The sequence below is a fragment of the Tachyglossus aculeatus genome, chromosome X1 (genome assembly GCF_015852505.1).
Source record: "Tachyglossus aculeatus isolate mTacAcu1 chromosome X1, mTacAcu1.pri, whole genome shotgun sequence".
Lineage (NCBI taxonomy): Eukaryota > Metazoa > Chordata > Mammalia > Monotremata > Tachyglossidae > Tachyglossus > Tachyglossus aculeatus.
Window position 1 is genome coordinate 81809374 of NC_052101.1, and position 16857 is coordinate 81826230.

At 45.4% G+C, this 16857-nt stretch overlaps 2 non-coding genes across 2 annotated transcripts; both read left to right on the top strand.

Annotated features, from left to right (window-relative positions):
* Positions 1-5546: 5546 nt before the first annotated feature.
* LOC119920098 lies at positions 5547-5684 on the top strand. Its single transcript, XR_005447864.1, has one exon. It is a non-coding gene; the product is annotated as a small nucleolar RNA SNORA7 (small nucleolar RNA).
* A 2962-nt stretch (positions 5685-8646) lies between these two features.
* LOC119920338 lies at positions 8647-8784 on the top strand. Its single transcript, XR_005448093.1, has one exon. It is a non-coding gene; the product is annotated as a small nucleolar RNA SNORA7 (small nucleolar RNA).
* The last annotated feature ends 8073 nt before the right edge of the window (positions 8785-16857 follow it).

Here is a 16857-nt window from a genome sequence, read left to right on the forward strand (position 1 = left end):
GGGGCTCCTCCGTTCCCGCCTGGGGATTACGTCGAGTCCATCCCCCGGGGCCGGCGGGGGGGGGGGGGGGGTAACGGGACGGACAACTTCAAAGGTCGGCGAGTGGGGGCCTCAGGGACCGATCAATAGTCTCCGCGATATCCGTGGTCACCCGTCACCGTCGGTTTGCCCAGAAATCTCTTCTCACCATCCCCTGCCCTTTGCTCTTTCGCCTATAGAAGTAGCCCCCCCCCCCCCCCCGGAGCAGATTGGATTGGTCGGGCCGGGAACGTCCTGCTTGGGCTCTGGCTCGACGCTCACAGCCGCTCTACTCGTGTTGGTTCCCCTCTCCGGCAAAGCTGCCAGTCGATATTATTTCCGACCCCAAATTCCTAAGTGTTAATTTCTGAAGTAAGGTGGAAAGCGAGATTCCAGGGGCCAAAAGGGTTGATTATGAACCATGGAAGGCGAATTATTGATAACGATGCGGACAATAATAATAATGTAATGATTATATTATATATCATATATTATATCATATATTATATAAATTATATAATTACATCGTTAATTATTGATAATATTGTTAATATTATATTAGTGATTATATTATAATAATTATAATTATAATAATGTTGGTATTTGTTCATTCATTCAATCGTATTTATAGAGGGATTACTGTGTGCAGAACACTGTACTAAGCGCGTGGGAAGTACAAGTTGACAACATATAGAGACGGTCCCTAACCAACAAGGGCTCACAGTCAACAAAACAAAACATGTTTGTTTGTGCTGTTCTAAGCGCTGGGGTGGATACAGGGTAATCAGGTTGTCCCACATAGGGCTCACGGTCTCCATCCCCATTTTACAGATGAGGTAACTGAGGCACCGAGAAGTGAAGTGACTTGCCCAAAGTCACACAGCTGACAAGTGGCGGTGGTCCGCCACCTAAAACTCAACATGTCCAAGACTGAACTCCTCTCCCTGACTTTCCCATCTCTGTTGACAACACTACCATCCTTCCCGTATCACAAGCCCGCAACCTTGGTGTCATCCTCGACTCCACTCTCTCATTCACCCCTCACATCCAAGCCGTCACCAAAACCTGCCGGTCTCAGCTCCACAACATTGCCAAGATCCACCCTTTCCTCTCCATCCAAACCGCTACCCTGCTCGTTCAAGCTCTCATCCTATCCCGTCTGGACTACTGCATCAGCCTTCTCTCTGATCTCCCATCCTCGTGTCTCTCCCCACTTCAATCCATACTTCATGCTGCTGCCCAGATTGTCTTTGTCCAGAAACGCTCTGGGCATGTTACTCCCCTCCTCAAAAATCTCTAGTTGCTACCAATCAATTTGCGCATCAGGCAGAAACTCCTCACCCTCAGCTTCAAGGCTCTCCATCACCTTGCCCCCTCCTACCTCACCTCCCTTCTCTCCTTCTACAGCCCACCCCGCACCCTTCGCTCCTCTGCCGCTAATCTCCTCACCGTGCCTCGTTCACGCCTGTCCCGCCGTCGACCCCCAGCCTACGTCATCCCCCGGGCCTGGAATGCCCTCCCTCTGCCCATCCGCCAAGCTAGCTCTCTTCCTCCCTTCAAGGCCCTACTGAGAGCTCACCTCCTCCAGGAGGCCTTCCCAGACTGAGCCCCTTTCTTCCTCTCCCCCTCGTCCCCCTCTCCATCCCCCATCTTACCTCCTTCCCTTCCCCACAGCACCTGTATATATGCATATATGTTTGTACATATTTATTACTCTATTTATTTATTTATTTTACTTGTACGTATCTATTTTATTTATTTTATTTTGTTAGTATGTTTGGTTTTGTTCTCTGTCTCCCCCTTTTAGACTGTGAGCCCACTGTTGGGTAGGGACTGTCTCTTTATGTTGCCAACTTGTACTTCCCAAGCGCTTAGTACAGTGCTGTGCACACAGTAAGCGCTCAATAAATACGATTGATTGATTGATTGATTAGAACCCACGACCTCTGACTCCTAAACCCGGGCTCTTTCCACTAAGGCATGCTGCTTTTAGAATAATGACAGCAGTGTTGACTAATAATAATGATGATGGTGTTTGTTAAGCGTTTACTATGTGCGAAGCACTGTTCTAAGAGCTCGGGGGGATACAAGGTGATTGGGTTGTCCCATGTGGGGCTCCCAGTCTTAATCCCCATTTTCCAGATGAGGTAACTGAGGCACAGAGAAGGTAAGTGGCTTGCCCAAAGTCACACAGCTGAGAAGCGGCAGAGCCGGATCCGAACCCACAACCTCTGCCTCCCAAGCCCGGGCTCTTTCCACCGAGCCACGCTGCTTCACTAAGCCCCCTGGGTAGTTACAATATCATCAGGTTGTACACAACCCCTGACCCACGTGAGTCTCACAGTCTAAGCAGGAGGGAGGATGGGTACGTCTGCTGTGTGGCCTTGGGCAAGACACTTCACTTCTCTGTGCCTCAGTTACTTCACCTGTAAAATGGGGATTAAAAGTGTGAGCCCCACGTAGGACAACCTGATCACCCTGTATTCATTCATTCAATCATATTTATTGAGCGTTTACTGTGTGCAGAGCACTGTACTAAGCGCTTGGGAAAGTACAAACAATAAACACACATTTCACATTCCCTGTCCACAAAATGTATCTACCCCAGTGCTTAGAACAGTGCTTAGCACCTAGTAAATGCTAAACAAATACTATTATTATCTATTTTACAGATGAGGAACTGAGGCTCAGAGAGGTTAAGTGACTTACACAAGGTCACACAATCGATCAGTCAATCAATGGTATTTACTGCGTGTAGAGCATTGAACTAAGCACTTGGGAGAGTACAATACAATAGAGTTGGTAGACACGATCCTGGCTCCTTCACTTGTCAGCTGTCTGACCTTGGGCAAGTCACTTCTCTGGGCTTCAGTTACCTCATCTGTAAAATAGGGACTTAGATGGTGAGCCTGATGTGGGACAGGGACCACATCCAACCTGCTTTGCTCATATCAATCCCAGCGCTTAGTACGGTGCCTGGCACGTAGTAAGTGCTTACAAGATACCACAGTTATTATTATTATCCTTATCCACAAGGAGCTAATTATTTTCTAGAGCTAGGATTAATGGCGGAGTATAAAGATATGTATGTAAGTGCTGTGGGGCTGGGGGTGGGGTGAAGATCAAGTGGTTAACGGGTACAGATCAAGTGCATAGGCAACACAGAAGGGAGGGTGAATAGGAGAAATGAGGGTTTAGCCAGGGAAGGCCTCTTGGAGGAGTGTGATTTTAATAAGGCTTTGAAAGGGTGTAGAGTGGGGGTATGTTGGATATGAAGTGGGAGGGCATTCCAAGCCAGAGGGAGGGTGGGAGCAAGGGGTTGGCGGCTAGATAGAGAAGCAGCTTGGCTCAGTGGAAAGAGCACGGGCTTTGTAGTCAGAGGTCATGGGTTCAAATCCTGGCTCTGCCAATTGTCAGCTGTATGACTTTGGGCAAGTCACTTAACTTCTCTGGGCCTCAGTTACCTCATCTGTAAAATGGGGATTAAGATTGTGAGCCCCCCGTGGGACAACCTGATCACCTTGTAACCTCCCCAGCGCTCAGAACAGTGCTCTGCACAGAGTAAGCGCTTAATAAATGCCATAAAAAATAGGCAAAGTCGAGATACAGTGAGTAGGTTGGTGTTAGAGGAGCAAAGTGGGTGGGTGGGTTGGATTGTAGTAGGAGAGCAGTGAGGTAAAGTAAGAGAGGGAAAGCTTATTGAGTGTTTCATAGCTGATGATAAGAAGTTTCCCTTTGATGTAGAGATGGATGGGTGACCCCAGCAAGCAAGTGGTGGAGCTGGAATTAGAACCTGTGTCCTCTGACTCCCAGGCCTGTGTTTTTTTCAGTCGGCCATACAGCCCCTACTCCCTCCCTCTGCTCTACCCCCCTCACCACCCCACAGCACTTGTGTACATATTTATTATTCTATTTATTTTATTAATGATGTGTATATATCTGTAATTCAATTTATTTATATTGATGCTATTGATGCCTGTCTACTTGTTTTGTTTTGTTGTCTGTCTTCCCCCCTTCTAGACTGTGAGCCCATTGTTGGGTAGGGATTGTCTCTGTTGCCAAATTGTACTTTCCAAGTGCATGGTACAGTGCTCTGCACACAGTAAGTGCTCAATAAATATGATTGAATGAATGAATGAATTCTTGTTCTCTCTTTTAACACCCATTAAATCCTACACTCTCTTCAAAAAAAATTCCCCTCAAAGATTAATTTAGCAGAACGTGGGATGAAGAAAGAGCATGGGAAAAAGAGTCAGGGAAGGGAATATCTACTCTGAATACCAAGAGCCACTCACAGGTCTGTGGAGAGGACTCCAAGGGGACCGTGGAAGTTCTACTACTTCTGACATTTGAAACTGGAATGGATCAAGTACAGGACTGAAATGAAAAGTTTTACAACCAAATATGAAAATATACCAGTTCCCTTAAGGGTTTCCATAACCCTCCATACCACAACACAGAGAGTAGAATCAGTATTTCATTATAAAATTTGGTCTCATTCTGTTTTATTGGTTTTGGGCATACAGGCAAGTACTTAATTTCAAGACAGGTGTTATACCTATAGCTATGTCCAAATTTGCCTAGTACAGTGCTCTGCACACAGTAAGCACTCAATAAATACGATTGAATGAATATCCATGTTGCTGGCATATGACTATGTTGTTATTATTGAATATTGAGGGCTCTGTACATCTCAGTGCTCAATCAGTCATCATTTATTGAATGCTTACTGTTTGCAGAGCACGGTACTGAGTGTTTCATATAACAGAGTTGGTAGCCATGTGCCATACCACAAGGAAGGTACAGTCTAGAGGGGGAGATGGACACTAAAATACATTACGGATAAGTGCATAGGTGCCATGGGGCTGCTCTGCACAAAGTAAGCACTTAATAAATACTTTTACTATTACTATTACCACATGGTCCTTGACTTCTAGGGACCAACATTCTAAAGCAGTGCGACGCAAACATCAAACATATGCTACATTCCGTAACACAAATACCATGCAAAGATCATTTGATTATTTTTAGAATTTTTTAGAATTCCTTTTAGCTTTCTTGTTTCAACTATCGTTATTCTTAACTGACAGATTCAGAGTGCTCAGGGGCAACAGCTGGACAGTTTGAGAACTGAAAACCTAGTCAGGTGCTCAATAAATACATCTTGATCTGCTGATCTTCCCATTACCAGCCTAATCTAAAAAGACTCCTTACTTGTGCACTTGACAGTGTAGAAGAGTACATAATCTGCATCTTCTTCAGGCTGATTATCAGTCCAGAATACTTTGCTGATGCTCTCCCCGACTTAGCCTTACTCCCCTCCCACTACAACCAGCCCACATGATTTGCTCCTCTAATACTGACATATTCACTGTCCCACTCTTTCATCTGTCTCACCACCAACCCCTTGCTCACGCCCCTCTTCCTGCCCCCTTCCCCCTTCATATCTGGCAAACAATTTCAATACTGGTCTTTAAAGCCCTACTAAAAGTATATTGCTGTTGTTATTGTTATGGTATTTGTTAAGCACCCCCTCAGAGTCGCACCTGGAGAGTTTCCAGTACTCCACCAGTCTCGACTACGGGAGGAAGAGTCAAGCAGAGGCATACCCATTCCATTCCTAGCTTGGCCAGTGGCTAGCGGGTAGAAGGCAACCTGCTACAAGTCAAGACTCCCCTGTGCTGGGCAGCAGCAGCGTGGGAGCGAGTCGAGGGCGGAGACTCAATTATTATTGTGTAGTAATAATGGTATTTATTATTTAAATATTATATATTAATTTATAATACATTAATATTATTTCTCCACTACGCCGTGCTGGGAAGCAGCACAGCATAGTGGATAGAACACAGGTCTGGGAGTCAGAAGTTCATGGCTCCACTACTTGTCTGCTATGTGGCCTTGGACAACTCACTTCATTTCTCTGTGCCTCAGTGATCTCATCAGTTAAATGGAGATCGAGACTGGAAACCCCATGCGGGACAGGGACTGTGTCTAACCTGATTTGCTTATACCCACCCCAACACTTAGTACAGTGCCTGGCATATAGTAAGCCTTGACAAATGCTATAGTTATTAATTATTATTTATTAAGCACCTTACTATATGCTAAACACTTGGGTAGGCACAAGATAATCAGATCAAACACAATCCCTGCCCCACAAAGGGCTTACAATAATAATAATAATAATTCTGGTATTTGTTAAGCGCTTACTATGTGCCAAGCACTATTCTAAGTGCTGAGAGAGATACAAGGTCATCAGGTTGTCCCACGTGGGGCTCACAGTCTTCATCCCCATTTTACAGATGAGGGAACTGAGGCCCAGAGAAGTTAAGTGACTTGCCCAAGGTCATACTGCAGACAAGTGGCAGAGCCAGGATTTGAACCCATGACCTCTGACTCCAAAGCCCGGGCTCTTTCCACTGAGCCATGCTGCTTCTCAATCTGAGGGGAGGGGGGCAAGGGGAGGTGAGAAACAGGTATTTCAGCCCCATTTGCAAGAGAGGCAACTGAGGCATAGAGCAGTTAAGAGACTTGCCTAAGGCTACCCAGAAGGCAAATAGCAGAGTTGGGATTAGAAATCAGTTTCCTGATGCCCAGGCCATGCTCTTTCTATTAGGCCATACTCCTTAATCTTATCTGTACAAAATAGGCTGAATGAGACTAGTTCCAAAAAATAATCCTGCTTTACACTACTGGTGGTGGAGCAATGACCAGCCAAGGCCCTTTCATTTCTGACACAGCCAACCATATAATTATGTAATAATAACAATAATAATAACAATGACATTTGTTAAGTGCTTACTGTGTGCCAAGCACTATGCTAAGCGCTGGAGTAGAAACAACATAATCGGATCCCATATGGGACTCACATTCTAAGCAGGAAGGAGAGCAGGTATTAAGTTCTGTTTTAGACAGGGTTAGACAATTAGTCTCCCTGTCTTCAAAGCTTTATTGAAGTTACATCTCCTCCAGGAGGTCTTCCCTGACTAAGCCCCCCCCTTTCCTATTCTCCCACTCCTTTCTGTGACGCCTGACTTTCTCCCTTTGTTTATCGCCCTCCCAGCCCCGCAGCACTTATTTATTTGTATTAGTGTCTGTCTCCCCCCATCAAGACTGTCAGCTCATTATGGGCAGGAAATGTGTCTATTTATTGTTGTACTGTACTCTCCCAAGCACTTAGTACAGTGCTCTGCACACAGTAAACACTCAATGAATATGATTGAATGAATGAATGAATGAATGAATGAAATCCCCATTCTGCAGATGAGGGAACTGAGGCACAGAGAAGTTAAGTGACTTGCCCAAGGTCACACAGCAGACAGGTGGCGGAGGTCACATTAGAACCCAGGTCCTTTGACTCCCAGGCCCGTGCTCCTTCCACTAGACCACAGTGCTTATGGAAATCCCGAAAATGTGTAGCCTAACATTTTTAGTAGGTGTCTGAGCTCAGATAATAATAATAATAATAATAATAATGATGGCATTTATTAAGTGCTTACCATGTGCAAAGCACTGTTCTAAGTGCTGGGGAGGTTACAAGGTGATCAGGTTGTCCCACGGGGGGCTCGCAGTCTTAATCCCCATTTTACAGATCTACTGATGGTGTCAAATGCTTTGGCAAGATTTAGGACAACAGCTTAGAAATCTTGGTGGTGCTCCCTGCACTTCTCCTGCCAAGTGAAATGCAGCAAAGATCGTGTCTGCTGTCCCCCACAATGTTTAGAAGCCAAACTGTGATTCTGGGAGTACATGGAAGCAATGTGGCTTAGTAGAAAGAGCATGGGCCTGGGAGTCATGGGACTTGAGTTCTAATCCCTACTCTGCCACCTGCCTGCTGTGTGATCTTGGGCCAGTCACTTAACTTCTCTTTGCCTCAGCTTCCTCATTCGTAAAATGGGTATTCAATACCTAGTCTCCCTCCTACTTAGACTGTGATCCCTGTGGGGGTCAGGAACTGTGCCTGACCAGAATATTTTGCATCTACCCCAGTGCTTAGATCAGTGCTTGACATATAGTAAACACTTAACAAATCCCACAATCATTATTATGGCCAACGGTGTTCTTTAGTGCCTTTTCCAGGATGACTCTGGATAGTCTTACCAGCAATGAAGGAGCAGATACTGCAACAATTTCCACAGTCAACTCACAGGCCTTTTTTCTCAAAGATGATGAGGATCGTGGCATCTTGGAAATCATGTAAGGAAGAACCTATGCAGACAACTAAACAGAACATCCCTCCCCGCTTGCAAATCTCAGCAGGGATATTATCAGGTCTGGGATTTTTGCCATTCTTCAAGGCTCTGAATAGGCAATAGAGACTTCATTCAGTGTTATGGTGAACATCATGAATTCACATGTTGGTATGTTAACTCTCACAGAGGTTCATTCTCAGTGGTATTAAGAAGATCATTAAAACATTTTTGCCATCTCTTTATGACTCCCTATTTATCAGGTGGGAAGGGATTGTCTCTCTTTATTGCTGAATTGTACTTTCCAAATGCTTAGTACAGTGCTCTGCATACAGTAAGCACTCAATAAATACAACTGAATGAATGAATGAATCTGGTGCACAGGTGGAGTCATCCCAAGCACTTAGGCACCTATTTACACCATCCTCAGTGCTTATATCCCATCTCAAGATCGCAACTGGAGAGTTTCCAGTACTCCACCAGCCTCGGCTACAGGAGGGAGAGTCAAGCAGAGGCCTACCCATTCCATTCCTAGCTTGGTCAGTGGCCAGCGAGTGGAAGGCAATCTGCTACAAGTCAAAACTCACCTGTGCTGGGCAGCAGCGGCATGGGAGAGAGTCGAAGGCAAAGGTAAACCGCTTTTGTATTTTTACCAAGAAAACTCTGTGGATACCCTACCAGAATGATTGTGGAGGGAGGTGGAGCATTATGGGAGAGATTTGTCCATGGAGTTGCTATGGGTCAGAAATGACTCAACAGCATAAGACAAGACAAGACTGCTTATATGTACATTTATTCAATTGTGCACACATTTATTTTGATTACTCTGTAAATACTTTTATGTCTCTCTTCCCCCGTTATAGTGTAAACTACTTGTGGGCAAGAAATGTGCCACTTCTTTGTTTTGTATTTCTCAAGTGCTTAGAATAGTGCATTGCATCCAGTGGGCATCCAATAAATGCTATTAATAATGGTGTTTGTTAAGCACCTACTATGTGCCAGGCACTGTACTAAGCACTGGGGTGGATACATGCAAATAAAGCTGGACACAGTCTCTGCCCCACGTGGGGCTCACAGTCTCAATCCTCATTTTACAGATGAGGAAACTGAGGCACAGAAAAGTGAAGTGACTTGTCCAAGGTCACACAGCAGACGAATGGCAGAACCGGGATTAGAACCCATGACTTTCTGACTCCTAGACCCGTGCTCTATCCACTATGCCATGCTGCTTCTTACTCCTCCTCCTCACCCTCCTATTTCACTCTTCAGTAGTGCTGAGGCAATGCATATTGTTCCCTATACACTCTTCAGGGGTGCATAAAAAATCCGTGGTTTGGTTTCTGCCTGCATAGCCTGGACTCTCATCATCCCTGGCATCCCCCAGCTTATCACCCCACAGTCCCAGGTTTCTTTGGAATGCCACAACATAGCGTGGCTCAGTGGAAAGAGAATGGGTTTTGGAGTCAGAGGTCATGGGTTCAAATCCCAGCACTGCCACTTGTCAGCTGTGTGACTTCGGGCAAGTCACTTAACTTCTCTGGGCCTCAGTTACCTCATCTGTAATAGTTCACTCTGCTGCCCAGATCATTTTCTCAAAAACCACAGAGTCCACATTTCCCTTCTCCTCAAAAATCTCCAGTGGTTGCCCATTCATCTCCATAGTCATTCATTCAATCACATTTATTGAATGCTTACTGTGTGCAGAGCACTGTACTAAGCACTTGGAAAATACAATTCAGCAACAAAGAGAGACAATCCCTACACACAACTGGCTCACAGACTAGAAGGGGGGAGACAGACATCAAAACAAATAAAGAAATAAAGAAAACAAGTGCAGAAATGCTCTGGGCATGTTACTCCCCTCCTCAAAAATCTCCAGTGGCTACCAATCAACCTACACATCAGGCAAAATCAATCAATCGTATTTATTGAGCACTTACTGTGTGCAGAGCACTGTACTAAGCGCTTGGGAAGTACAAGTTGGCAACATACAGAGACAGTCCCTACCCAACAGTGGGCTCACAGTCTAGAAGAGGGAGAAAACATAGATGGCCCAGATGGCCGGCAAAAACTCCTCACCCTCGGCTTCAAGGCTCTCCATCACCTCGCCCCCTCCTACCTCACCTCCCTTCTCTCCTTCTACAGCCCAGCCCGCACCCTCTGCTCCTCTGCCGCTAATCTCCTCTGTGCCTCATTCTCACCTGTCCTGCCATCGACCCCCAGCCCACGTCCTCCCTCTGGCCTGGAATGCCCTCCCGCTGCACATCCGCCAAGCTAGCTCTCCTCCTCCCTTCAAAGCCCTACTGAGAGCTCACCTCCTCCAGGAGGCCTTTCCAGACTGAGCCCCCTCCTTCCTCTCTCCCTCCTCTCACTCCCCATCCACCCCGCCTTGCTCCTTCCCCTCCCCACAGCACCTGTATATATACATATATGTTTGTACGTATTAATACTCTATTTATTTATTTTACTTGTACATATTTATTCTATTTATTTTATTTTGTTAATATGTTTTGTTTCATTGTCTGTCTCCCCCTTCTAGACTGTGAGCCCGCTGTTGGGTAAGGAACCGTCTCTATATGTTGCCAACTTGTACTTCCCAAGCGCTTAATACAGTGCTCTGCACACATTAAGTGCTCAATAAATACAATTGAATGAATGAATGAAGTAAACAGGCATCAATAGCAACAATATAAATAAATAGAATTATACATATCTTTACACACATTGAAACAAACTGGCATTAATATAAATAAATAGAATTATAGATAGGTACATATATACACAAGTGCTGTAGGACAGGGAGGGGGAGTAGAGCAAAGGGAGTGAGTCAGGGTGAAGGGGGGAAGGGGATGTGATGAAAAGGGGGGCTTAGTCTGGGAAGGCCTCCAGGAGGAGGTGAGTTTTTGGTAGGGCTTTGAAGTGGGGAAGTGAGCTAGTTTGGCAGATGTGAGGAGGGAGGGCATTCCAGGCCAAAGGTAGGATGTGGGCCAGGGGTTGACGCAGGACAGGTGAGAGCAAGGCACAGTGAGGAGGTTAGTGGCAGAGGAGAGGAGTGTGCAGCCTGGGCTATAGAAGGAGAGAAGGGAGGTGAAGTAGGAGAGGGAAAGGTGATGGAGAGCATCTGAAACTCTAAGACTGAGCTCCTTATCTTCCCTCCCAAACCCTGTCCTCTCCCTGACTTTCCTGTCACTGTGAGACAGGAAGGATGGTAGTGCCATCCACTGTGATGGGAAAGTCAGGGAGAGGACAGGGTTTGGGAGGGAAGATAAGGAGCTCAGTCTTGGAGTTTCAGGTGCTTTCTCTCACCTTGTCCCCTCCTACCTCACCTCTCTTCTCTCCTACAGCCCAGGCTGCACACTCCGCTCCCCTGCCGCTCACCTCCTCACTGTGCCTCATTCTTGCCTGCCCCGCCATTGGCCCCTGGCCAACGTGCTACCTCTGGCCTGGAATGCCCTCCCTCCTCACATCCACCAAACTAGCTCACTTCCCCCCTTCAAACCTCACCTCCTCCAGGAGGCCTTCCCAGACTGAGCCACCCTTTTCCTCTGCTCCTCCTCCCCTCCCTATTGCTCCAACTCTGTCCCTCTGCTTTATGCCCCTCCCCGCCCCACAGCACTTGTGAATATATGTACATATTTATTATTCTATTTATTTTATTAATTATATATATAATAATAATAATGATGATGATGGTATTTATTAAGCGCTTACTATGTGCCAAGCACTGGTCTAAGCACTGGGGTAGATACAGGGTAATCAGGTTGTCCCACATGGGGCTCACAGTTTTAATTCCCATTATACAGATGAGGTAACTGAGGCACAGAGAAGTTAAGTGACTTGCCCAAAGTCACACAGCCGATAAGTGGCAGAACCAGGATTAGAACTTATGACCTCTGACTCCCAAGCCCGGGCTCTTTCCACTGAGCCACGCTGCTTCTCTCTATATAGATTATATATCTATAATTGTATTTATTTATTTTGATGCTATTGATGCCAGTCTACTTGTTTTGTTTTGTTGTCTGTTTTCCCCCTTCTAGACTGTGAGCCCATTGTTGGGTAGGGATTGTCTCCATCTGTTGCCAAATTGTACTTTCCAACCGCTTAGTACAGTGCTCTGCACACAGTAAGCACTCAATAAATACGATTGAATGAATGAATGAATGACATCCAGGTGGAGCACTTAGAACAGCCCTTGACACACAGTAAGTGCTTAACAAATACCACCATTATTATTATAAATATTAGAACCCAGGTGTCTTGATTCTCATCTCCACACTTTTTCCCATTAGGCCATGCTACCTCCCGATTTATTGCTTAAAATCCAAGATCAAAATGTCCACTCCCTAGACAAGCGACTCCCTTCTCTCCTCTCTGCCCACTTTCATTCAAAAATAAAATGGAACTTTAAAAGCCTCAAACAGGAGAATATAGAATGACGGTCTATAGAGGCAAAGTTCTGGACTACCAGCATCCCAAAGTTCAGAAAAAAACTTATATCAAAAAGAAACTCCTTACCATTGGCTTTAAAGCTCTCAATCAGCTGCCCCCCCCCCACCCCTTGACTTGCTGATCTCCTACTACAACCCAGCCCTCACATTTCACTCTAACTCACGGTACCTTGATCTCATCTTTCTCACCTCTGACCCCTTTCCCACATCCTCCCACTGGCCGGGAACTCCCTCCCACTTCATATCGGACAGACCACCACTCTTTCCACCTTCAAAGCTTTTCTAAAGTCATATCTTTTCCAGGAGGCTTTCCTTAACTAAGACTCACTTCTTTTTGTATCTGTACCCTTTAAGCACTTTGATAGTCACTCCACCCCCACCCCATCCCTATACTCTCCCATTTCCCCTGTCTGTAATTTATTTTAATGTCTGTCTCCCACTCCAGACTGTCAGCTCCTTGTGGGCAGGGATCATATCTACCAACTCTGTTGTAATATTCTCTCCCATGTGTACTTATACTTACATTATACTCTCCACTACTTTTTTATGATATTTGTTAAGTGCATACTATGTCCCAGGCTTTGTTCAATGTTCTGGGGTAGATACAAGTTTATCCGGTTAGACACAGTCCCTGTCCCACATGGGCTCACAGTCTAAATTGGAGGAGGAGGATTTGATCCCAATTTTGCAGATGGGGTAACTGAGGCACAGAGAATTTAAGTGACTTGCCCAAGTTCTCACAGCAGGCAAGTAACAGAGCTGGAATTCAAACCCAAGTCCTCTGACTCTCAGGCCCAGGACCTTTCCACTAGGCCATGCTGCTTCTGTAGGCCATGCTACTTCACTTGCCTGCCGTGTGACCTTGGGCAAGTTACTTAAATTATCTCGTTTCCTCAGCTGTACAATGGGGATTTGATACTTCTTTTCCCTCCTACTTAAACTGCAAGATCTGTGGGGGACAAGGACTGTGTTTGACCTGATTAACTTGTATCTACCCCACTCTTAGAACAGTGTTTGACACACTGTAAGTGCTTAACAAGGAACACAATCATCGTTACTATTATTTGCTTAGTTTAGGGCTCTGCACGAAGAGCGCTTAATAAATATTATCATTTGATTGACAGGTAGTGGGCTTTTCAGATGTGGAGATGTGATCCATGCTTGGGAGAGGGTGGATGGAGAAAAAAAAGTCAGGAAAAGGAAACAGAAAACAGGAATGGATGGTAAACACATACCCACCCAGACATACAGGCTCAGCTAGACAAACATGCACACACACACATGCGTGCGTGCGCACACACACACACACACACACACACACACTCTCACCCACTCACCCTGAGAGATGCTACTTAGACACATGTTACTTAGACACACTTACTGAAAGATATATCCAGATAAAGGTCTGGTTTTATAACAGGCAGATTGCTCTGATTTTCAACTGGTCTAGCCCCTCTCTGCTACCAATATGGAACTGGACACTTTTATCAGGTAGAGGCAGCATGGTGTAGTGGATAGAGCACAGGCGTGGGAGTCAGAAGGTCATGGGCTCTAATCCCAGCTCCGCCATTTGTCTGCTGTGTGGCTTTAGGCAAGTCACTTCACTTCTCTGGGTCTCAGTTCCCTCATCTGTAAAATGGGGATTAAGACTATGAGCCCCAGCTTGTACCCACCCCAGTGCTTAGTACAGTGCCTGGCACATAGTAAGCACTTAATAAATACCACAATTATTATTATTATTATGTCCATTTTTCTTGTTTTAAGCACCCAGCCTCCTTATGCCATGGATCCTGCTGCTGACTTCTGCGGCTCCGATGTGGCACTGGAGTTAGTGGTGGAAGTACACTGAAATGCGCTACAACTTGGCTCTGGTAAACGAAAAAGTTCTGGAGGGATCATTCTGGTCTGAAAATTGTTTGCCTGGGGGAGCAACCCTTTGGACTGGTGGCAGGGGCAGCAGTGGCATTCTGGTTAGAAATTAGTTTCATTTCAGTATTCAGCCCTGTCTGGAATGCATACAGATCTGGGAGGGTAATGTAATGCAATGAGGAGAGAGAGAGAGAGAGAGAGAGAGAGAGAGAGAGAGAGAGAGAGAGAGAGAGAGAGAGAGAGAGAGAGAGAGAGAGAGAGAGAGAGAGAGAGTGTGTGTGTGTGTGTGTGTGTGTGTGTGAGGGTCAAGGCTTACTTCTACGAAATGGCCCCTGTGACATAATCACAATATGCTGCCTACCCGATGTAATGCATATGACATCTCCTTGTCCACAGTTTGTGAGGTCCATCAACGGTCATCTTAATCCAGGCTAACACGTACTCATCCAGAAAGACATAGTCAACATAGAGCTGAGCAAATAGCAGGAGGAGGTAAGAGAAGCAATAACAGCCAAGTTCAGTCACTGCTATCCCTGTTGGCTATCTGAAGTCCTTGTCATGGAGCCTGTAGGCAGGCCATCTCAGAGGTTAGTGGAGACAAAACTCCAGACATCACTGGTGTATTGGTAGAGGCTATGGCAAGTTGATATTTCTTCCTCTTACCTTTGCTCCTCCTGCTGTGTGACCTTGGGTAGGTCATTTAACTTCTCTATGTCTGAAGTCCCCTCATCTGTAAAATAGGGGTACAATGACTATTCTCCCTCACTCTAAGACTATGGAGCTGTCTGTTCTGATCTTGTATCGTCTCAAGGCTTGGTATATAGTGAGTGCTTAATAAATGCCATTATTATGATAAAGGAAGATATGGGTATGTATTTTTCCCTGCCAACACCTCAAACTTAATGTGTCTGAAGTAGAACTCCTCATCTTCCCATCCTGTCCTTAGTACACTTCCCCCCTTCAAGGCCCTGCTGAGCACTCACCTCCTCCAGGAGGCCTTCCCAGACTGAGCCCCGCTTTTCCTCTGCTCCTCCTCCCCTCCCCATCACCCCAACTCCCTCCGTCTGCTCTACTCCTCTCCCTGTCCCACAACACTTGTGTATATATGTACATATTTATTATTCTATTTATTTTATTAATGATGTATATCTATCTATAATTCTTTTTATTTATATTGATGCTATTGATGCCTGTCTACTTGTTTAGTTTTGTTTTGCTGTCTGTCTCCCCACTTCTAGACTGTGAGCCCGTTGTTGGGTAGGGATTGTCTCTGTTGCCAAATTGTACTTTCCAAACACTTAGTATAGTGCTCTGCACACAGTAAGCACTCAGTAAATACGATTGAATGAATGAATCCTCCCCCTGACTTTCCCATGACTGTAGGCAACCGCAATTAATCAATCAATCAATCAATGGTATTTATCGAGTGCTTAGAGCACTGTACAAAGTGCTTGGGAGAGTACAGTACAACAGAGTTGGTAGACACGTTCTCTGCTGACAAGAAAATTGCAGTCTAGAGGGAGAGACAGACATTAAAATAAATAATAATTATTATTATGGTATTTGTTAAGCACTTACTATGTGCCAGACAGTGTCCTAATCGCTGGGGTAGATACAAGCGAATTGGGTTGGACACAGTTCCTGTCCCACATATGGCTCACAGTCTTAATCCCCATTTTACAGATGAAGGAACTGAGGCAAAAAGAAGTTAAGTGACTTTCCCAAGGTCACACAGCAGACAAGTGGCAGAGCTTTGAACATCTCTCTCATCCAAGTTCATAGCTGATGCAGAGGGAAGGGTGTATAGGGGAAATGAGGGTTTAGTCAAGGAAGCCTCTTGGAGAAGATGTGATTTTAGGAGGGTTTTGAAACTGAGGAGAGTGGTGGTCTGTTGGATGTGAAGAGGGAGGGAGTTCCAGACTTAAGGGAGAACATGGGATAGATGAGCTCAAGATACAGTGAGTAGGTTGGTGTAAGAGGAGAAAAGTGTGTGGACTAGGTTGTAGTAAGAAATCAGTGCAGTAAGGTAGGAGGAGGAGATGATTGAGTGCTTTTAAACAGATGGTAAGGAATTTCTGTTGGATATGGAGGTGGATATTCTGGAGATTCTTGAGGAGTGGGGAGACATGGACTTGAATTGGTTTTAGAAAAATGATCTGGACAGCAGAGTGAAGTTGGACTGGAGAGGGAAAAGACAGGAGGAAGAGAGGTGAGTGAGGAGGTTAATGCAGTAGTGAAAATGGGATAAGATAAGCACTTGGATGGATAGAAGAGGGTGGATTTTAGCAATGTTGTGAAGATAGAATTGACAGGATTTGGTGACAGACTGAATT